Source organism: Scyliorhinus torazame, chromosome 11 (assembly GCF_047496885.1).
Source record: "Scyliorhinus torazame isolate Kashiwa2021f chromosome 11, sScyTor2.1, whole genome shotgun sequence".
NCBI lineage: Eukaryota > Metazoa > Chordata > Chondrichthyes > Carcharhiniformes > Scyliorhinidae > Scyliorhinus > Scyliorhinus torazame.
The window spans coordinates 199658765-199682937 of NC_092717.1; the positions used below are offsets into that span (position 1 = coordinate 199658765).

At 45.1% G+C, this 24173-nt stretch overlaps 1 protein-coding gene across 8 annotated transcripts in view; it reads right to left on the reverse strand.

The window, feature by feature from the left end:
* The window catches only part of LOC140385759 (protein NDRG1-like), a 120524-nt gene extending 96962 nt beyond the window's left edge, over positions 1 to 23562 (reverse strand). For 2 of the 8 annotated variants that reach the window (XM_072468243.1, XM_072468239.1), the window contains exon 1: positions 23395 to 23548. The gene's annotated coding sequence lies outside the window, so the exon portion shown is untranslated. Of the gene's footprint in view, positions 1 to 21308; positions 21427 to 21969; positions 22113 to 22144; positions 22239 to 23394 lie in introns of those variants that run through there. The other 6 variants (XM_072468240.1, XM_072468244.1, XM_072468241.1 and 3 more) reach the window with 6 other exon arrangements.
* Positions 23563 to 24173: the final 611 nt, after the last annotated feature.

Below are 24173 nucleotides of genomic sequence, written 5' to 3' on the forward strand. Positions count from 1 at the left end.
GCAAGGACGCCCGCCTTTGCTCCCATCTGCAGCACCGACGAGTCAAGTTACTCTGAAAATGGCCACCAACGGACAAGGCTCCAGTTTGTCACGAAGGATCTGTGACATGGCGTTAAAGAAGGAGGCCCAAAAGCTTAACAACTTGGGACACAACCAGAACATATACGTACGATTGGCCGGCCGGCACCCCCCCCCCCCCCCTATACTCATATTAACAGTGCAATGCAGTTAAAATCCCCTATACTCCGGCGGAGAATTCAGAATGTCCAATTCACCTACCAGCACGTCTTTTGGGAATTGTGGGAGGAAACTGGAGCAAACCCACGGCGAGAAAGTACAGACTCCGCACAGACAGTGACCCAAGCCAGGTATCGAACCTGGGACCCTGGCGCTGTGAAGCAACAGTGCCGTGCTGCCGAACCTCGAACTGGATCAAAGCAAGCAGAGCACGACGTGGAGTTTACTCTGCAAAGAGCCTCACACCATAAGTCCTCATCCAAAATAGCACTCTCCCACTTTTGTCTTCACCTCATCAAACAGGGCCAACTCTGCCACAGATACCTAAAATGGAGAAGGGGCAGCATCGTCCCTAGACTAGTAATCCAGAGACCAAGGTTAATGCTCTGGGGTCCTGGGTTTGAATCCCACCATGGCAGATGGTAAAATTTGAATTGGATTTTTAAAAAAATCTGGAATTAAAATGTGATTATGAAACCATTGCCAATTGTCATTAAAATCCATCTGGTTCACTAATGCCCTTCAAAGAAGGAAATCTGCTGTCCTTACCTGGTGTGGCTTACATGTGACTAGACTCCTAGCTCTTAACTGCCCCTCTTAAAATGGCCTAGCAGGCCACTCAGTTCAAGGCATTATGCGCCAGGGTTTAGAGAACTCCAAAGTGTATCATGGAGTTCACCTGACCCACAACTTTTACTAGATTGTGGTATGGGGAGCACACGGCCCACTCTTCAGGTGTAGTACAGCAGAAATGGAGCAGTATATTTTAAAACAAAACAATGTTTATTTTATGAACTCAAGTTAACCTTTTTGAAACATTGAACATCTTAGCAACCATTAATTCAAATACAACCCCCCAAAGAATACAACACTAAGTAATCCTTAATAAATTCCCAAACAACAAGAAGACAAAAGACCCTTTTAACACAAAGATCAGGTTTAAATTCACTATTGAGAACATTTATAATTCTGAATTCTCCAAATGATCAAGATTTAGTCTTTTCATGATGTGGAGATGCCGGCGTTGGACTGGGGTGAGCACAGTACGAAGTCTTACAACACCAGGTTAAAGTCCAACAGGTTTGTTTCGATGCTGCTCGACGATTCTGCGTTGTCGCGCGTCCTGAAGGCCGCCTTGGAGAACGCTTACTCGGAGATCAGAGGCTGAATGCCCTTGACTGCTGAAGTGTTCCCCGACTGGAAGGGAACATTCCTGCCTGGTGATTGTTGCGCGATGTCCGTTCATTCGTTGTCACAGCGTCTGCATGGTCTCGCCAATGTACAACACTTCGGGACATCCTTTCCTGCAGCATATGAGGTAGACAACGTTGGCCAAGTTGCACGAGTATGTACCGTGTACCTGGTGGGTGGTGTTCTCACGTGTAATAGTGGTATCTAGGTCGATGATCTGGCACGTCTTGCAGAGATTGCCATGGCAGGGTTGTGTGGTGTCGTGGTCACTGTTCTGAAGACTGGGTAGTTTGCTGCAAACAATGGTTCGTTTGAGGTTGCACGGTTGTTTGAACGCAAGGAGTGGGGGTGTGGGGATGACCTTGGCAAGATGTTCATCGTCAATGACGTTTTGAAGGCTGTGAAGAAGATGACGTAGTTTCTCTGCTCCGGGGAAGTACTGGACGACGAAGGGTATTCTGTCGGTTGTGTCCCATGTTTGTCTTCTGAGGAGGTCGGTGCGGTTATTCGCTGTGGCGCGTTGGAACTGTCGATCGATGAGTCGAGTGCCATATCCCGTTCGTACGAGGGCATCTTTCAACGTCTGTAGATGTCTGTTACACTCCTCCTCGTCTGAGCAGATCCTGTGTATACAGAGCGCTTGTCCATAGGGGATGGCTTCTTTAATGTGTTTAGGGTGGAAGCTGGAGAAGTGGAGCATCGCGAGGTTATCCGTGGGTTTGCGGTAAAGCGAAGTGCTGAGGTGATCGTCCTTGATGGAGACGAGTGTGTCCAAGAATGCAACTGATTGGAGAGTAGTTCATGGTGAGTCGGATGGAACTTAATGTCATCATGTAGTCGTTTCAGTGATTCTTCGCCGTGGGTTCAAAGGAAAAAATGTCATCGATGTATCTGGTGTATAACGTCGGTTGAAGGTCCTGTGCGGTGAGTAGGTCCTGTTCAAACTTGTGCATGAAGATGTTGGCGTATTGGGGTGCGAATTTGGTCCCCATGGCTGTTCCGTGCGTCTGGATGAAGAACTTGTTGTCGAAGGTGAAGACGTTGTGATCCGGAATGAAGCGGATGAGTTGCAGAATTGCATCTGGGGATTGGCAGTTGGCGGTGTTGAGTACTGAGGCTGTTGCAGCAATGCCGTCGTCATGGGGGATGCTGGTGTAGAGTGCCGAGACGTCCATTGTGACGAGGAATGTTCCTGGTTCAACTGGTCCATGGGTGCTGAGTTTCTGTAGGAAGTCTGTCGTGTCGCGACAGAAGGAGCCTGAGGAAGGCTGGCCAGGGCTGCACCCGAGGAAGGAGCAGCGCTCCGAAAGCTAGTGACATCGAAACAAACCTGTTGAACTTTAAACTGGTGTTGTAAGACTTTGTACGGTAGTCTTTTCATGGCAGCGAGCACAACAGTACACCTGCTTTGTCTGGCTTCAGCTCCAACACTGAAAGAAAACCAAATAAAAACAGACACACCCAAGCTTTTCGCAAAGTGAAACTAAAAACTGACAAGACCTAGCCCAGCTCCACCCCACTCTGACATCACTGCAGTAATAAACACCCATTTCTTAAAAGGTACCCCCACTACAGTTATTCTATGGGAAACAAATGCTGGCCCAGCCTATGATGCCCACATCCCAAGAACAAATTTAAAAAATACTCCCCTACCAGACCCGGCCAAAGATAAAATTCTCTTCAGCAAGGAGGACGGCGGTGTCAAGGGAAGGAACAGCTTTCTGCATAAAGTCATGAATCTGGAAGTAACGAGACAAATTAGTCCCAGGGAGTTGAAACCTATGCGATAGCTCCTCAAAACTGGCAAACCATCCTTCCACGAACAAGTCCCCAAACATATCTAGGCTCTTCCCCTCCCATGACCTAAATGTCCAGTCTATATTCAATGGCACAAAGAGATGATTACTACAGATAGGATCCAGCAATGACACGGAACTAGATTTGAAATTGTGTCGGAATTGTTTCCAGATCCTCAGGATGAACACCACCACTGGATTCGAAGAGAATCTTGCAGAACAAACTAGTGCACTTACAAGCACCCACCTCCATCTGTTCCCATATGGAATCCGGATCACTAAGCCACCCCAGCACTTGCTCAATATTGGCAGCCCAACAATAAAATAACAAATTGGGTAAAGCTAAGCTGTCTATTCCTCTGGAGAAACGCCTTATGAATCCTTGGGGCCCTGCCCACCCAAATAAAGAGGACAACAATTTGTTCACTCCAACAAAAACAGATTTAGGGAGAAACGTGGGACGACACCGAAAAACAATTAAAACCTCGGGAGGACATTCATTTTAATAGTCTGAACCCTGCCCACCAAGGACAGGGGGAGTCGATCCCACTTTTGCAAGTCAGATTTGGCCCCACTCAGCAAACGAGCATAATTCAATTTATGAAGCAAGTCCCAATCGTGGGACACCCAGATAACAAAAGCTAGATCTGGCAAGTAATATGCCCAGATTGGCTCCCTTCAGAGGTATTGGCTGGAAAGTATTTGCTCTTATCCAGATTCAATATATACCCAGGGAAGGTGCAAAAACTCGTTAGCTTCATTATCTCATCAACAGTGGAGAATGGGTCCGTAATATAAAGCAGATCATCTGCATACAAGGACACCCAATGCTTTCCTCCCTCACCTATTGGAAGATCTCAAAGCTATGGCCAATGGTTCAATCACTAATTTAAACAGAAGCGGAGGCAGTGGACATCCCTGCCTCGTACCCGTTAACAAAATTAAAAAATATCGCAAGCTCAAGACATTGTGCGGATGTTAGTTTTTTTTTTTGGGGGGGGGGGGGGGGGGGAATACAGTAACCAAACCCAAGATATGAACTTTTGCACCAAACCTCCCAAGAATCTTGAAAAGATATCCCCATTCCACCCTTTCAAACGCCTTATTGGCATCCATGGATACAATCACCTCTGGCTCGGGCACAGGAGGAGAGGAAAGAACAATAATTAACAGCCAACGTATATTGGCCGTCAATTGTTAACCCATGGGGCATAGCCTCAAAATAAGGGGAAGTAGATTTAGGACTGAGTTTAAGAAGAACTTCTTCACCCAAAGGGTTGTGAATCTATGGAATTCCCTGCCCAGTGAAGCAGTTGAGGCTCCTTCATTAGATGTTTTCAAGATAAAGATAGATCGGAGAATAAAGAAATAAAGGGTTATGGTGTTCGGGCCGGAAAGTGGAGCTGAGCTCACAATTATCTCATTGAGTGTCGGAGCAGGCTCGAAGGGCCAGATGGCCTACTCCTGCTCCTTCTTAACGAAGCCCCTCTGTTCCTCTGCGACAGGGCTCCAATCTCATTGCCAACACCTTGGCAAACAATTTAGCATCTGCATCAAGTGGTATGAGTCGATACGACCCACATTCTGTAGGGTCCTTTGTCCTTCTTCAGGATCAGAGAAAGGGATACCGGTGTAAGTGTAAAGGGCAATGAACCACGGGACAAGGAATCAACTGACCCACAAACTTCTTGTAAAACTCAATGGGGAATCCATCAGGGCCGGGAGCTTTACCAGTCCGCATTAACCCAATACCTTTCAAAACTCCCCAGGGCTCAAAAAAGGGGGATTCCAGCTCCTCCCTTCACCAATGGGAAGGACAACCGATCTAAAAACTCTGCCATAACCTGAACTTTCCTCCGGAGCTCTGATCTATAAAAGATAGCTATAGAATGCTATGAAAGCCATGTTGATTTTAAATGGGGCAAAAACCAAACTGACACTCAAGTTCCTAATCGGTATAATCTCCTGGGAAGCCGCCTGCCCCCTCAGCTGATGAGCTGACCGTACTCAAAATTTGAATGCCACAGCTGACTCACTGTCTTACCTGTTGATAATTCAAATTGAGTCTGCATCTTTTTCCTGCTAGCAATCAACTCCGGGGTCAGGACAAGCATGTACTGATAGTCCCCTCCCTCGGCCACTCCACCCTCGCAGTCCTTTCCATATATGTGCTTTATAGGAGATTATCTCCCACATAATAATCACTTTACGGGCTTACCATAGCGTAGAGGGAGAGATAGATTCATTCTTGTTAAACGTATTCCTGAATGGTGGAATACAAGTTTGTAAAATCGTTCATCTACTAACAACACTTTGTCCAACCTCCATGGCGGGTGCTAAAGCGACCTGACTCTAGGACTAAGTCCACAAAAATAGTGGGGAGCATGGTCTGAAATCACAATAGCCGAATATCCCCACCCTCTTCAACCAGGGGAGAAAAGAGACCTACACAGCAGAAAAACGTCAATCTGTGACTAATTTGATGGACATAATAATCTTTATTATTATTACAAGAAGGCTTACATTAACACTGCAATGAAGTTACTGTGGAAATCATGGTGGAAACAAAAAAAAATAGAAACAACCTTATCCCTCAGATGCAAAAACACCATGGACCTACCCTGCCGCCCACCCCGCCGGGCCACCTGCTCCATAAAAGCGAACAACACCGTTGCCACCCCTGATAGATTGGTCCAACTTTGGGGCCACCGTGATCTTGACAATCAAAATTGGGACTAGTTTATTGATCAAAATTGCCACACCATGGGCCCTACTATTGAAGCCGAATGAAAAATCAGGCACATCCACCCCTTCCGCAACCTTGTCTGGCCCCTTGCCTGCAAAAACACCACTTATCCCACCTAAGAACCGAAAAATACAAAACATGTACGTACAAAGAACATAGTGCAGAAGGAGGCCATTCGGCCCATCAAGTCTGCACCGACCCACTTAAGCCCTCACTTCAACCCTATCCCCTTAACCCAATAACCCCTCCTAACTATTTTGGACACTAAGGGCAATTCAGCATGGCCAATCCACCTAACCTGCTGGTCTTTGGACTGTGGGAGGAAACCGGAGTACCCAGAGGAAACCCACGCAGACACAGGGAGAACGTGCAGACTCCGCACAGACAGTGACGCAGCAGGGAATCGAACCTGGGACCCTGGCGCTGTGAAGCCACAAGTGCTACCGTGCTGCCCAACAACTTTCCACACCCACTTGGCCACCCCAACAACCAAGAATGCAATCAGCTCAATAGAGCCCATTTGTTTTTACAAAGGCATCCGACATCCTCTGACGCACATCGTCTCTTAAGTCACTCGGAGGCGTGCCACCCCAAACCAAACTCCCTTCTTGTACAGAGCGGCTTTGGCTTTGTTAAATGCTGCCTGCTACTTTGCCAGCTTCACTCTAATGTCCTGGTAAATCCTGATGCCGTGACCTTCCCACTTATATTCCCGATGCTCCTTAGCTCATTTCATGACCCCGTTCTTTTTCTTGGGAGCTGTAGAAATGCACAGTAACAGCCTGTGGTGGTTCGTTGGATCGGATAGCTGCTCGAGTGATCGATGGGTTTGATCCAGCTCGGGAAGGGACGTGAATCCACCCTACCTAACCATCCTTCCCAAACATCTTCAAGAAGTACTCTGTTGGAGTTGGGTCTTCCATACCCTCTGGTAACCCCATAATTCTAAAATTCGGTCTCCCAGCGGGGTTCTCCATACCTTATGCCTTATCTCACCAGCCATCAGGGTGATTTCAGCCTCCAGCGAAGCAATTATTTGCCATGCTTCAAAAGCACTGCCTCCACGTCCTTATTGCGGCACCATGCTCTTTTAGAAAAAGCAAAATTACAGCACAGGAACAGGCCCTTCGGCCCTCCAAGACTGCGCCGATCCAGATCCTGTATCTAAAACTGTCGCCTATTTTCGAAGGATCTGTATCCCTCTGCTCCCTGCCCATTCATGTATCGGTCTAGATACATCTTAAATGACGCTATCGTGCCCCCCTCTACCACCTCCGCCAGCAATGCGTTCCAGGCACCCACCAACCTCTGCGTAAAGAACTTTCCACGCCTATCTCCCTTAAACTTTTCCCCTCACCTTGAACTCGTGACGCCTAGTAATGGAGTCCCCCACTCTGGGGAAAAAGCTTGTTGCTATCCACCCTGTCTATACCGCTCATGATTTTGTATACCTCAATGAGGTTCCCCCCATAACCTCAGTCTTTCTAATGAAAATAATCCGAATCTACTCAACCTCTCTTCATAGCTAGCGCCCTTCATTCCAGGCAACATCCTGGTGAACCTCCTCTGCACCTTCTCCAAAGCATCCACATCCTTTTGGTAATGTGCCGACCAGAACTGTATGCAGTATTCCAAATGTGGCCGAACCAAAGTCTTATACAACTGTAACATGACCTGCCAACTCTTGTACTCAATACCCCTTCCGATGAAGGAAAGCATGCCGTATGCCTTCTTGACCACTAGGACCTGCACAGCCACCTTCAGGGTAAATGGACCTGAACACCCAGATCTCCCTGTACATCAATTTTCCCCAGGGCTTTTTCATTTACCGTATAGTTCGCTCTTGAATTGGATCTTCCAAAATGCATCACCTCGCATTTGCCCGGATTGAACTCCATCTGCCATTTCTCCGCCCAACTCTCCAATCTATCTATATTCTGCTGTATTCTGACAGTCCCCTTCACTATCTGCTACTCCACCAATCTTAATATCATCTGCAAACTTGCTAATCAGACCACCTATACCTTCCTCCAGATCATTTATGTATATCACAAACAACAGTGGTCCCAGCACGGATCCCTGTGGAACACCACTGGTCACAGTTCTCCATTTTGAGAAACTCCCTTCCACTACTACTCCCGGTCTCCTGTTGCCCAGCCAGTTCTTTATCCATCTAGCTAGTACACCCTGGACCCCATGAGACTTCGCTTTCTCCACCAGCCTACCATGGGAAACTTTATCAAACGCCTTACTGAAGTCCATGTATATGACATCTACAGCCCTTCCCTCATCAATCAACTTTGTCACTACCTCAAAGAATTCTATTAAGTTGGTAAAACAGGACCTTCCCTGCACAAAACCATGTTGCCCATCACTGATAAGCCCATTTTGTTCCAAATGGGAATTGATCCTATCCCTCAGTATCAGAGATCTTTTTCAACTTAGATTGGATGGGAGCCAGGGCAACCTCCATTGATCTATGGGCGGCACGGATGATGTAAAGTGGCTACAGGAAGATTTGGAGACTTGGTGAATGGGCAAGATGGCAGATGGAATATAATGTGGAAAAATTAGGGGTAATCCACTTGGTAGAAGGAACAGACGTACAGAGTATTTTCTAAATGGTTAGAAATTAGAAAGTGTTGATGTACAAAGGGATCTGGGTTTCCTGCTCTATAATAAATAATAATATTTATTGTCACAAGTAGGCTTACATTAACACTGCAATAAAGTTACTGTGAAAAGCCCCTGGTCACCACATTCCGGCACCTGGTCGGGTACAGAGGGAGAATTCAGAATGTTCAATCCATCTAACAGCGTGGTTTTGGGGACTTGTGGGAGCAAACCAGATCACCCGGAGGAAACCCACAGAGACACGGGGAGAACGTGCAGATTTGATTTGATTTATTGTCACATCTACCGAAGTACAGTGAAAAGTATTTTTCTGCAGCCGAGGGAACGTACACAGTAGACAAAATGAATAATCAACAGGAGAAATTGATAAATGGTACATCGACAAATAGTGATTGGTTACAGTGCGGAACAAGGGGCCAAACAACGCAAATACATGAGCAAGAGCAGCATAGGGCGTCGTGAATAGTGTTCTTACAAGGAACAGATCAGTCCGGGGGGGGGGGGGGGGGTCGTTGAGGGGTCTTGTAGCTGTGGGGAAGAAGCGGTTTCTATCTCTGGATGTGCAGGTCTTCAGACGTCTGTACCTTCTGCCTGATGGAAGGGCTGGAAGGCAATGCATCTTCTCTACCGAGTAGGACTACACTCCGTATGCTTCACCCAATGCCCGTGCCTATGTACTTACATTGTATATTTATGTATGTCCTATGTTTTGTTTTCATGTATGGAACGGTCTGTCTGGACTGTACGCAGAACAATAATTTTCACTGTACCTCAGTACACGTGACAATAAACCCAAATCTAATCCAACCCCCACGCTAGCCAACTTCATCATGTCCAGCCCCCATGGCCCTTTGTTGCCCCTTGCCAACTTTATGCCAATGTCCTCCCCACCCATCAGTCTACTATACTAAGATCACTCAGTATCCACTTACCATTTCTCCCCTCCAAAATGTTTATAGGGCAGGAATTTTAAATGCCTTGACAGCTCCTCATGACATTTTTGACAGGTCATCTTGACTGTTCCAATGAGCTTGTATATTTTTTAATGCAGTCATGCCTTTTAATAATTCTAAAGACCACCTGACAGGCCCTAATATTTGGCCACTTCTGCCATGGAAAGAGATCTCCATTGTGCTTAAATATGGACCTAAATGGTTTGTGTCACTCACTTGCATTTAAAATTCTCCAATCTTTTGCACAGCATCAATGCCACACTGATTAGCAGAATATTCACTCCAATTAATTGTAATCGGCTTTTTACTGGAAAAGACCTCTACTAGTGTTAAGGGTGGAATAGTCATGAAATTAGCCATCTTTCATCTTTTAAAGTCAATTAATTTGCAGCAGAGCAAGCAACTTGAATATTCTTGGTCTTTTTTTTTTATAAATTGGCTTTTATTACATGACATCAGGTGCCTGTGAATTTGGATGCAAATGTGACACCACCAACCTGCTACCCCCAATCCCTGAAAGCGTACCAATCAGGTAAAACTCATCGTTTTGACCTAGGGGTAGTTTTGTGGTCAAGAAATGCTTCAAGCAGCCTGTTGAACGAAAGATTGCAGGTATTCAAGCACAACGTTGCCACAGGCATAACTCACTAAAATACTGAAATCTTTTGTGCTTTGCTTTGATTCCACCCAAAATTGATTTCTGGGCATAGGAGAATTCCAAGTCAATATGGCTGTATAAATGTACTGTGCCAGTATGCATATCAAATGGTGAAATTCCTTATATTTAATGCTATTTGTTTTCCTGATGGATTCCATCATTTTTCAGAAAATAAGGTTGTTGTAGTAATTACATTTACAAAGATTACAGAAATGCTCTAACCATTCAACAGCCAAAGCAATAACATTGTTGCCTAATGGACTTGTACAGTGAGTAGGCCCAGAATCTCTCATTTAACTGGCCACTGCAGCAAGGAGAAGAGTATAGAGGAATAACATTTTGAAGGAGCATATTAAACAATTTCTCAACTGCTCCCTTGTCAGAATCTTTAAATCATTCACTGAGTGCAATGGCAATTTATACAAAACCCAATATTAGTTATATCAGTAAAAATGGCAAATGCTAAAATATATAGCACTTCCCACTCAGTTTTTCTCATATACGGGTTTTAAACGGTCCACTGATCTGGTTAAGTTATTCTTCAACTTATTTTTGGTGCTCTACTTAGGCTCACGCCTCCACCCTGTCCCCATCTAACCTTTTAGGCAGTGAGGGACAATTTAGCATGGCCAATCTACCTAACCGACACATCTTTGGACTGTGGGAGGAAACTGGAGTACCCGCAGGAAACACACGTAGACATGGGAAGTGCAAACTTCCCACAGTCATCCAAGGCCGGAATTGAACCAGTCACTGGAACTGTGAGGCAGCAGTGCCAACCACCATGCCACCCTTTGCTTTGAGAAGGGAGAACAACCACTGCAAGATGATGCTTGTGCCTCAGAATTATTAAAGCACTGAAATATTAACAAGAGAGTGGATTAGTTGCCTAGTTGGTCAGGTACCATATTTGCACAACACTGCAATCATTGTGGGCCAGCACAGCAAATCTCTTATCTTATTCAAACAAATTTAACAAAGTCAGTGTGCTAAATGAAGAATGGGATTAAATTTCAAACGAACAATGAATAACTGTGCATTTCACAGATTTAAATGCATCTGCAACCTGGGCATTACTGGTTGCAAATCAGAGTCTAAAGTAAAATGAATATAATGCACACTTTATACATTTGGGGCAATGTTTTCCCCATTGGGGAAACATTGCATAGAAAAGCATAAATTAAGAAACCATTTTGTAATAGCACTCATATTTTAATGACCCCAAAAATTGTAAGAGGGAAAGAGATTGGTACAATTTAGACTTTGAAGAGAATTAAACTATGTTGCTGTACAATTTTGAATTTAGGGACAAAAAATTTACTGGATGGCATTATAAGAGCCCTTTGTCATAGTATTAGCAAGAGAACTCTAGACATACTGGTAGCAAAAAGAAAAATGAGGTTGAAGACTACCAAAGGATTGCATATAAAACTATGGCACCTCTTAAGAGTCTGTCCTGATATTAAAACATATCAGAACAAAATTAAATTCTTGGGAAAAATATGTATTAAAAGAGTAAAAAATGGAAATACGTTACTCATTGATGAGCAGAATTATGCATTAAGAATCAAGAATGAGAGTGTCATTTTAGGTTGCTTATAATTAGGCAATAGGAAGACAAATGAATGATGTTAAAATTGAGGATAAAACACCAGAGGTAATCAATGGAAAGGGTGAAAAGATTGAAGGAATTATATTGGAAGAACGGAAAGCAGCATTGTTTGCCTCAATTTCTCACCATGGATACTTTAAAATAAATCCAAGCTCAAAATGCCTTCATGATCAGAACACATGGCATCAGTTAGGAAATGCAGGAATAGTCGGGTAACAAAACAGGATGGGGCGGGAAATTCAGCCACATTCATAGAACATAGCACATGCAGTGCAGGAGGCCATTCGGCCCATCGAGACTGCACCGACCCACTTATGCCCTCACTTCCACCCCATCACCCCTCCTAACCTTTTTTTTGGTCACCAAGGGCAATTTATCCTGGCTTATCCACCTAACCTGCACGTCTTTAGACTGTGGGAGGAAACCGGAGCACCCGGAGGAAACCCACGCAGACACGGGGAGAACATGCAGACTCCACACAGACAATGACCCAACGGGAATCAAACCTGGGACCCTGGCGCTGTGAAGCTACAGTGCTAGCCACTTGTGCTACCGTGCTGCCCACGGTGTTATCTTTCCCAGTTAATATTCAGCAACATCTACTGAACATTCGAGTGAACATCAGATCAGGAGATCATCAATTTCAGTTTTGAAGGCTCCATTCTTCACCCGGTCATCAATTTCAGTTTTGAAGGTTCCATTCTTCACCCATTAATATGTTGATATTCATCTTCTAGGCTCAGATGTGCAAACTGGCATTTCAGCAATGTAATTAGGGAATCTATTGAACATTGTCTCAGTTGTCAGGAGGTGGGAAAAATAAATGGGAGGTGTGGGGGGGGGGGGGAAATAATCACTAGCTTGAAGTATTGGTGTCTGGACTAGAAATGGGGTACTAAGTCTACTTCATTAAAAAAGGTTGCAATTGCCCTTCTTGTGAAGTTAGTCTGGTACAGGCAGCATGGTAGCATTGTGGTTAGCACAGTTGCTTCACCGCTCCAGGGTCCCAGGTTCAATTCCTGGCTTGGGTCACTGTGTGAGCGGAGTCTGCACGTTCTCCCAGTGTGTCCGTGGGTTTCCTCCGGGTGCTCCGGTTTCCTTCCACAGTCCAAAGATGTGCGGGTTAGGTGGATTGACTATGCTAAATTGTCCTTAGTGTCCAAAAAGATTAAGTGGAGTTACTGGGCTAGGATGGAGGTGTGGGCTTGGGTAGAGTGCTCTTTCCAAGGGCCGGTGCAGACTCGATGGGCCAAATGGCCTCCTTCAGTACTGTAAATTCTAATTTGAATCAATGCAGAAATGCTTCACGCCTAAAATACATCTAATCCAACCAGTTAGAACCCAGAAAAAAAAATGTTAACCAACCGAAGTCCTCTCCCCAGTGACTATTTAGGGAATAGGAAAATGATTTCCTGTGCTTAAGTACAAGACCTAATCACCATTTCTGCTTCTATATTTAGATAGCTAACTGCATCTTGCTACGCAAACAGAAAGAGACAGGACCTTGAATATTGTTGAAAAGAGAAATGCTGCCAACACTTCATCTTATTCTAATCAGGATCTAAATAAAACATTAGAATGCCAAATTTATATTACAGGAGAAAGATTTGAATTACTAGAGGCGTGGGAGCCATAGTCCCTGCTGCTTTTAACACCTCAGCCAGGCTTGAATAGCCAACTAAATAACACCTCAATTCTCCTACAAAGGGATTCCGGTGTTTGTCCTGATGAGTGCAAGATGAAAAGCTTCTACGTCTTTTTAACAATATTCAAGACAGGACCTCGTGTGCACTCATACATGTTGAACAATGCAAAACCATTGATGTGTTATAGTTTGTGCCACCAAAATATTTTGGAACCATTACATTAAATTGGCAGTCGAGGCATGAAAAAAAAACAACAAATAAGAGATCAATCTTACATCATCATCATCAATGTGTGCTCTGTCAAAGACAGGTCCTTCGCTCCATACCTGTATACTGTGCAAGCCTTTTCATTGACATTCTTTTCTTCTTGAAGTCTTCCCTTCTATCCCTTACAATGCTGTTCTCTTAAGATGTGCCCTAACTGTCCATTTCAAATTACATCAGCAAATTTCTTTGCTCATTCAATTTGTTCATTTCTGTCCAACCTGATAGTTTCCATTCTCTTCCAAACCCATATTTCAAAGCCATTTTGCAAGTTGGTCTTCTCTTTCTGCAAGTCCAAGTCTCACATACATACATACAAGGGGGAAACATTCAAATCTAAGTTTTTTTGAGTCCTTTCCGAGTTGTTTATTGAGCTTTCTGGTCAGCAACCATCTTTCTACCAAATATACCCTTTTCCATTGTTGCAATTTTTGTTGCACCTCCCAGCTGCAAATATTATGCATCCAATATAATTGAATTCTTGCATCTGTTCTAGTTCTTTCCCTTCTAAGATTTCTTGGCGATTGATCACTTTGTCAATGTTAATTTTCATTCCAAAATTCATTCCTGGTGTTACCAGTCTACCTACTAGTTCTTCTAATACTTGCGTTGGTTACAAGTGCTTTTGTCACCTACAAATGATTCACCACTCCCAGCCCCCAAATCTTAATGCCAAGGTTCACTTAGACTGGTTCTTGGGATGAAGGAGTTGTTGGGTTATGAGGAAAGATTAGACAACTTTGGTTTGTCTTCATTTGAGTTTAGAAGAATGAGGGGTGATCTTATTGAAACACAAGATCCTGAGGGGACTGGACAGACTGAATATTTCCCTTGAGAGAGACTAGAACTCAAACAGTTTAAATACAAGAGTCACCTATTTAAAAAGAGAATTTTTTTCCCCCCTCAAGGCGGCATTGGTTAATAATAATAATAATAATAATAATAATCTTTATTAAGTGTCACAAGTAGGCTTACATTAACACTACAATGAAGCTACTGTGAAAATCCCCTAGTCATGACACTACGGCGCCTGTCCGGGTACTCTGAAGAATTCAGAATGTCCAATTCACCCAACAAGCACGCCTTATGAGACTTGCAGAAGGAAACCGGAGCACCCGGACGAAACCCACGCAGACACGGGGAGAACGTGCAGAATCCGCAGACAGAGCTCCAAGCCTGGGTTCCTGGCGTTGTGAAGCAACAGTGTTAATCACTATGCTGCCATGTACCAGGGACCTGGGTTCAGTTCCAGCCTTGGGTGACTGTGCACTTTCTCCCGGTATCTGCGTGGGGTTCCTCCGGGTGCTCCAGTTTCCTCCCACAGTCCAAAGACGTGCAGGTTTGGTCATATTAATTTTCCTCTTAATTGTCCAGGCTAGGTGGGTTACAGGGAAAGGGTGGGGGCGTGGGCCTAGGTAGGGTGCTCTTTAAGAGGGTTGGTGCAGACTCGATGGGCCGAATGGCCACCTTCTGCACTGCAAGGGTTCTATAAAAAAAGAAAAAGAAAAAAAAGAGGGTTATAAATATTTGGAATGTTTGCTCAGCCATGGCAGCTGCGTCATTTAATATTTTAAACAGGGACAGACTGACTCCCCTCTGTTAGTCAAAGGTTTAAGGGCATAGGGACTGGGCAGAATGCCACAATCAGCAGCCCTGACCTTATTGAATGGCAGAGCAGGCTTTCAGGACCAACTGGTCTACTTCAGCTCCTAATTTGTATGTTGCCTGGTACTCCGGACCCCTAGAAATGTGGTTGACTCTTGGGTGCCCTCTGAAGTAACTTCATTGCAGTGTTAATGCAAGCCTACTTGTAATAAAGATTATTACTACAAATGGCCTAGCAAACAGAACAGCCATATCAAACCGCTACAAAGTCTGACAGGAACAAAACCAGACAGACCACCCAGCATTGATCCAGGCACTGGAAATTAGAACTGAACATCCAGCCCCGTCAACCCTGAAAACTCCTCCTTACTAACATCTGGACGCTTGTGTCCAAATTGGGAGAACTGTCCCAAACTAGTCAAGCAACAGCCTGACAGCCATCCTCATTTAATCATACCATACATCCTCATCATACAGACATACTCATTAAAACCATACCATACAATGACCCGGATTGTCCCAGGGTTTATGTCCCGTCCCACCTGCAGGTGACCCACCAGAAGTGGCAGCATAGTGGTATACAGTTAGGTACGAGTTGCCCTGGGAGTCCTGAACATTTGAGATCTCATGACATCAAGTCAAACAAGGACAGGAAAATCGCCTGCTGGGGACCACCAATTGCACCCCAACTCCAGCTGATGAATCAACACTCCCTGTTGAACGGCAGCACAGTAGCACAGTGGGTTAGCACTGTTGCTCCACACCACCAGGGTCCCAGATTCGATTTCAGTTGGGGTCACCGTGTGTGGAGTCTGCATGTTCTCCTAGTGTCTGCGTGGGTGCTCCGGTTTCTTCCCACAAGTCCCAAATGATGTGCTGTTAGGCGAATTGGATATTCGGAATTCTCCCTCAGGTGTACCCGACCAGGCGCCAGAGTGTGGCAACTAGGGGATTTTCACAATAACTTCATTACGGTGTTACTGTAAGCCTACTTGTGACAATAATAAAAGATAACACCACTTGGAAGAAGCAGGGCACAGGGTTAACTTTGGTTGAGAACTTCAATGTCCATCACTAAGAATGGCTTGGTAGCACTACCAAGTGGCAGAGCCCTAAAGGATATAGTTGCCAGACTGAGTCACAGCAGGTTGCAAGGGAACAAAGAGGATAAGAACTATTTGACCTCAACCTCACCAATCTGCCAGTCACACGTGCAACTGCTCATGCCAATATCAGTAAGAGTGACCACCTCACAGTCCTTATGGAGATTAAATACTATTGTCACATTGAGAATACCTCCACATTGCATGACACTCCACCATGATAAATGAAGTAGATTTCAAACAGATCAAGGAACTCAAAACAAGGAATCAACGAAGAACTGTGAGCAGCAGATTTACATACAACCACAATCTGTAACCTCATAGCCTGACATATTCCTCATTTTACCATTACCATAAAGCTGCAGGATAAATCCTGGTTCAATATAAAGAGTGCACAAGGAAGGACATACCAGGAGCAGCACCCAGGCACACTCAAAAAAAAAAAAATGAGGGTTCAATCTGGTGAAGCTACAACACAGGACTATTTATATACCAAAACAGCAGAAGCAGCATGAAATAGACAAGCAATCCCACACCAACAGATCAGACCTACGTTTTACAGTCCTCCACATGCATTCATGAATGTTGGACAATTAAAACTAACTGGAAGAGAAGGCTCCACAAATATCACCATCCTCAATGATGGGACAGTCCAGCACAATGTAAATGATAAGTAGGAAGGATTTCCAACAAGTGCCAAGTGGATGATCCATCTGTGTCCTAAATCATCAGAGATGCAAATCTTTTGACAATTTTATTTACTCCATGCAATATCATCAAGAAATGGCTTAAGGCACTGGATACTGCAAAGGCTACGGACCTTGACAACATTCTGTCAATATTACAAGAAACTTGCGCTTCTAAACAAACCGTGTCCCGAGCCAAGCTGTTCCAGTACAGCTACAACACTGACATCTATCTGGCCATCTGAAAAATGGCTCTGGTAGGCCTTAGAAGAGTGCAACTCCAACAACACTCAAGAAGCTTGACTATCTCCAGGACAAAGCAGTCTGCTTGATTGCATCCTTCACTCCCTGCACCACTGACACACACAAAAAGCAGTGTTACCACCTACAAGATGCACTCTTGAGAACTCACCAAGGCTCGTTACACAGCACCTTCCAAACCCACAACCACATATCTGTTTGGTGTCTATGCTCAGTGCTGGGCTGAGAGGTGGCAAATGGAGTTTAATGCAGAAAAGTGTGAGGTGATTCATTTTGGAAGAAATAACAGGAAGACAGAGTACTGGGCTAATGGTAAGATTCTTGGTAGTGTGGATGAGCAGAGAGATCTTGGTGTCCATGTACATAGATCCCTGAAAGTTGCCACCCAGGTTGAAGGTTGTTAAGAAGGTGTACGGTGTGTTAGCTTTTATTGGTAGAGGGATTGAGTTTCGGAGCCATGAGGTCATGTTGCAGCTGTACAAAACTCTGGTGTGGCCGCATTTGGAGTATTGCGTGCAATTCTGGTCGCCGCATTATAGGAAGGATGTGGAAGCATTGGAAAGGGTACAGAGGAGGTTTACCAGAATGTTGCCTGGTATGGAGGGAAGATCTTATGAGGAAAGGCTGAGGGACTTGAGGCTGTTTTCGTTAGAGAGAAGGTTTAAGAGGTGACTTAATTGAGGCATACAAGATGATCAGAGGATTGGATAGGGTGGACAGGGAGAGCCTTTTTCCTCGGATGGTGATGGCTAGCACGAGGGGACATATCTTGAAAGTGAGGGGAGATAGATATAGGACAGATGTCAGAGGTAGGTTCCTTACTCAGAGAGTAGTACGGGCGTGGAATGCCCTGCCTGCAACAGTAGTGGACTCGCCAACACAAAGGGCATTCAAATGGTCATTGGATAGACATATGGACGATAAGGGAATAGTGTAGATGGGCTTTAGAGTGGTTTCACAGGTCGGCGCAACATCGAGGGCCGGAGGGCCTGTAATGTTCTATTTCTCTGGTCTCTGCTTCCAAGGGGCCAACATGATCTTCAGCTACTCTGTTCCCTTTTATAGTTGTAAAAAATCTCAAAACTCTCATCCCTCCAAATAATCTGGCCTTCATAGATTTGGCACGCCAGCAGCTGTCCCCAGCACATGCCCACCACTGTCCAATTTTACTAGTGGTGGTAGTGATGGTTGGGCAGCCCACTTGCCGATGTGCATCAAGGCCCTAGAGCAACCACTCAATCCTCCCACGTGTGGCAACTTACCCACAGCATCAGAAGCCCAAGCCTGTCCATGACTGTCAGGTGAAATCTGACGAGCCTTGCTGCTGGGTTGGAGAGTTTGAGTCCTTGCTAATTGGAGGTCCCCCTTCCCCCAGCCAAGGTTCAAACCTCCCCCTTGCCCTTTCCAATCTCCCCACCCCACAGCCTACCTGCCTGGCCTCATCTTACAGCCTGGCTTCTGAAGCTGTATGAAGACCTTGGTGCAGTAACCATTGTCCTGTTGGTGCTACTTGGACGGTGCTACTTGGACAAGAATGCTAGTTTTAAGGTATGGCCAACAGCTCTGGAGATAGAATTTCTGCTCCTTCCAAGGAAAGAAGTGCTACCTCAAGCCAGTTAAGGGCCGACAGCTATTTAAGGGCTGCAGGATGAGCTGAATGAGCAAAGCCTCACTGGGGGCTGGTGGAACTGCTATGCACCCAACCCAACATAACTGTAGGCAATAGATCAACGCACTTTTTAAAAACAAACCTCTCAACTCATCTCACTTTCTCCAAATCAAAGGTGTAGCAATGGGTACCCGCATGGGTCCCAGCTACGCTTGCCTTTTTATGGGGTATGTGGAACATTCCTAGTTCCACGCCTATCCGGGTCCCCTCCCACAACTCCTTTACTGATACATTGATGACTATTTTGGTGCCACATCATGCTCTCGCCCGGACCTGGAAAAATTCATCAACTTTGCTCCTTGTTTCCACCCCTCCATCACTTTCACCTGGTCCATTTCAGACACTTCTCTTCCTTGATCTTTCTGTCTCCATTTCATAAGAACTAGGAACAGGAGTAGGCCATCTGGCCCCTCGAGCCATTTCCGGCAATAGACTATCCACCAACATCCACTACAAGCCCACTGACTCCTACAGCTATCTGGACTGTAGCTCTTCACACCCTACACCCTGTAAGGACTCCACCCTTTCTCTCAACACCTTCAACTCCGTCGCATTTGTTCTGATGATGCCACTTTCCAAAATGGTGCTTTGAAAATGTGTTCCTTCTTCTTCAACCGTGATTTCCCACCTACAGTTGTGGACAGGGCCCTCAACAGTGTGCGATCCATCTCCTGCACCACTACCCTCGCCCCCTCCCAAACAAGGATAGAGTCCCCCTTGTTCTCACATTTCATCCCACCAGCCTCCGTATGCAAAGCATAATCTTCCACCATTTTCACCACCACCAAACACATCTTCCCTTCACTCCCTCTGTCAGCATTCCGCAGAGACCGTTCCCACCGAGACAATCTAGTCCACTCCTCCACCATACCCAGTACCTCTCCCATCACCCACGGCACCTTCCCATGCAATGGCAGAAGGTGTAACACCTGCTCCTTTACCTCTTCCATACTTAACATCCCAGGCCCAAAACACTCATTCCAAGTTAAGCAGTGTTTCACTTGCATCTCTTCCAATTTGGTCTACTACATTCGCTGCTCCCACTGTGGTCTCCTCTATAAATCGGAGAAACCAAACGCAGACTGGGTGATTGTTTTGCTGAGCATCTTCGATCTGTGCACATTCAGGACCCTGACCTTCCTGTTGCTTGCCATTTTAACAAAATACCCTGCTCCCATGCCTACATGTCTGTTCTTGGCCTGTTGCAATGTTCCAGTGAAGCTCAACGCAAATTGGGGGAACAACATCTCATCTTCCGGTTTGGCACGCTACAGCCTTCCGGCCTGAACATCGAATTCAACAACTTCAAATGTTCAACTCTACCCTCACCTCGACCCATTAGTTTTCATCCCATTTCATTTTAACTGTCTTTCACCATATCTTTCTTTCTATATATTTAATCCCCCCCCCACCCCCGTTATCCACCTTTCCTTCACCTTTCTCCTCTTTGCTTCCCCCTTCCCCTCCCCCCACATCTACAGTTCATCCTCTGATGTTAGTTTCTCTGCTGTTTGACCCTTCACATCTTTTGTCCTCTCTGGGCACTGCCATTAGCACTCTTTCCCCTTGGTTTCTGTGGCCATTAGCACCCGGTTTCCCGTGGCAATGACTCATCTTTCATTCTCACTCCACAGTATAAATATTTCCCACTTTACTCTGTTAGCTTTGACAGAGTCATCGGACTCAAAACGTTAGCTCTTTTCTCTCCCTACAGATGCTCCCAGACCTGCTGAGATTTTCCAGCATTTTCTCTTTCGTTCTAAAAACAAAATTAGGTGACCTAGTGCAATGCAAGAAAAAAATGGGAGACCTTGGTCAAACTTGGCGAGTTGAAAACTATATATGTGTATATACATAAATTGTATAATTTGAAGTTTAAATTTAAGGGGCCCACTTTGACTCCACGGCAGCACTCCTCCCCTGGCAACGGCAAGGTGGTGGGTTCACACCACGCACGAGTATGTAACGCCACTCAAAGTCACCATTCAGGTAAGATGAGTATGTCCATCCATTTTGTTATGCCAGCTTTCAGTCAAAAACACCGAAACGGGCGGATCATTGCCTTGTTGCCGGACGCAGGAGCTTATCGTGGCGAAACTTAACGGACACGTTTCCTACAACGGTGTTGTAAAAGGACATAAATCTAACCCTCAATTTCAAATCACGATCAACGTAGTAATTTGACTATTAAAGACATGGACGACGTCCCTGCCGCGTTTCATTTTGAGGCGGGGTGGAAATAGTTACCCGCTATTTGAAGGTCCAATTCAAAATGGCCGCCTTCGCCCTGCCGTTAGCCCAAGCGATTGGTTTTGAAATCACGGCCGCGCAGCCAGAGGCGGGAAGCGCATTGACCCTTTATTACCCTGTCCTCGCCGCCAATCAGTGCGCCGGACTCTGCAGGAGGCGGGACCTGCCCCTGATTGACAGCCCGACCTCCCGCTTTTGATTTTCGCCCCAGCCATGGGCGGCGGTTAAAACGGTTGGTGGCAGGGTTCCAACCAACGGCTGTTTTGAAAGCGCCGGGTTCTCAAAACGGTGCGAGGTATATTCACGCCTCCGGCCCCTTCAGTTTAATAAAATATTTTTTTTAAAAAAAAATATGCGTTTTCTGTCCGCCATCAGTAGAACCGAGTCGTTATGAAAACCTCCTCCCGGTTGAAGTCGGCCCCGGGCTCCCGAGTGCCCAGTGGCGCCGCCTGGAGTGAGTGTCACCAGAATGGGTGGGGGAGTAGCCGCAAACTGCGCCGGCCGACTGGCCAGCATCAGACCGTTGCAGTGAAATCGGGGAATGACCTACACCCATTAGATTTGCAGAGGGGCGGGAAAACGTCGGAAATATGAACTTAACAAGCGAGGTGCGGTCGATGCAGCTTTGGCGCGATCGTGTCCCGTGGCTGCGGCTTACTTTTCAAAATGGTATCTGCAAGGCTGCCAATGGCAAAGGGGAAAACTTCCCTCGTCAAGGCTCCCGCTTGCCAGCCTCGTCCCGCATGCCACATTTTCCGAGGGAGGAGGCGGATTGTCCCCAGATGCCGTGAGCTAAACCTCCTGGGAGAAGTAGAAAGAGGAGAATCACCAACCCAGAAGACCCGACTCCCTCTTATCCAAGCAGCACTTTTGGTCACCAGCTGTCTGAGGGAGGAAGAGAAGAAAGCACCAAGACAAACCAAAGACCTGGAGAACAGGAAGAAAATATCCAGAAGTCAACTCAAGTTTAATATGCTCGTTTAAAATAAAAAATGTAAATGACAAGATGTCCTTATTTCAGGTGTCCAGCAGTGGCCAGCTCTTATTCTCAAGAGTCGTAGAGCTTTACAGCACAAAAAGAGGCCCTTCAGCCCATCGCATCAGCGCAGGCCACCAAGCACCGATTTGTTGTGCATTTTCATTGCATGCATTGGCTCTAGGGACATAATACAGTAATGCTGACCACGCCTCAGCAAGGCAACTTGTGGGTGGAAGTGCACGCATTGTGAGCAACCCATTGGAGAAGGAAGGGTTCATGTAACATCTGAAGCTGTCACAGGCAGACTCCAGTGGTGAAGAACTCTAGCCAAACTTTACATGATCGACATGTAGTGTATTCCCAGTTATCTAGCTTTTTTTGGAGGGGAGGGGCAGCTGTTCATCTGTTGTTTGGCCACATATTGGGTTCTTTGAATGTTATTTATATCTAGATAATATCTGATAACAATTTTACAGGGAATAAATTGACGAGTGGCACCTGTAACACAACTGGCGTGCCCTCGGAACATCTATTTTGTTTACGCAACAGAAAATAAGCATTTTTAAGGCGCACTTGGGAGTATCAACGCCAGTGGGTCCATTTTGCAATAAGGACTCATTTAATATGTGTTGGTATTGTTGCATAATACGCTACTGGGATGGGAGGAGAGGAAAGGGGTCAATAACCAAGAGTTGGAAATATTGTATAAACACAGGAAGATGAGACGACTGGATATCTAAATGTAGTACAGTAAATACAGCTGCATCTATCAAGAACGCCGTGAAGAGAATAAATCGAACAAAGACGAAGATGTCAGCTGAAGAGACTTTCCATGTGGGTTTCAACTGCAAGATACTTGAGCAAAGAGTTGAATAGTTATTTATATTTCACTCCCAATCTCATTTACAGTTTCTGAATGTTACATGCTGCTGGAGAGATTAAATATCTCATCTGCTGCACTCGACAGGAGTCATAACTCAATCCTCTAATTTTGTTACTCAATCGGTGCTTGATTTTTTTTTATTTCAAAACGCCTCTTTTCAAAAGCAAGTCAAAATTAATACGTTGAAAGCAACTTTGCCAAAACATAAAGACAAAACTTACCTCGAACTAAAGAAAGATCTCGCACTTAGTTAAGTTGTAGGGCAATCAGCCCGTTTGTTTTTAAAATCTTTATCCTTTAAAGTTCAGGGAATTTCTTTCCGTATGTTTTGCTCGGCTGCCTGGTACTGTTTTGGTATGAGCGGATGTAGGAGGTTTTTTATAAAGCGTCCAGATTCAGCCCTGCCTACTTTTTTCATCCTACAGACACGTGTCTTTCATTAGAAAGAAAAACACTTTACATTTAAAGCTATTGCTTTGCAAGCAAAACTCACTTTATTTGCAAAGTACGCGTTAAAAAATAGAAAAACAACAAATCAACGAAAAATGCGCGTTTAAACTATTTTTTTAATAGAACTAGGTGCAATATGACGCATGTACTTTCGAGCACATCCACGTACTGGGCTAATTAACTGTCAGGAGGCAAAATGCAAAAAAAAGTTTTCATTGTCAAAACTTGTCGGCAACTATTTTGTGCAGTTCTAACAGCTACGTGATTACGTGCACCAACAACATACCATTACACCACGCAAACAAAATGATGCAATGTAGAACAGATGATGAATAAATCCTTGGACGATTATCCAATGGAGATATTGTGTTTGTGTTTATCTCGCATGCAAGAAAACCTATAGCAGACAACGAGAGATACAGATATTTTGGAAATATTGAGTTTTTTAATTGAAGTGCCGTTACAATGTCCACATTCCTTAATTTAGGCTGTGTGCAGCTGTCCAGCAAGGATATATCTCTTAACCATTTAAAATACTTTGTCACCGCCT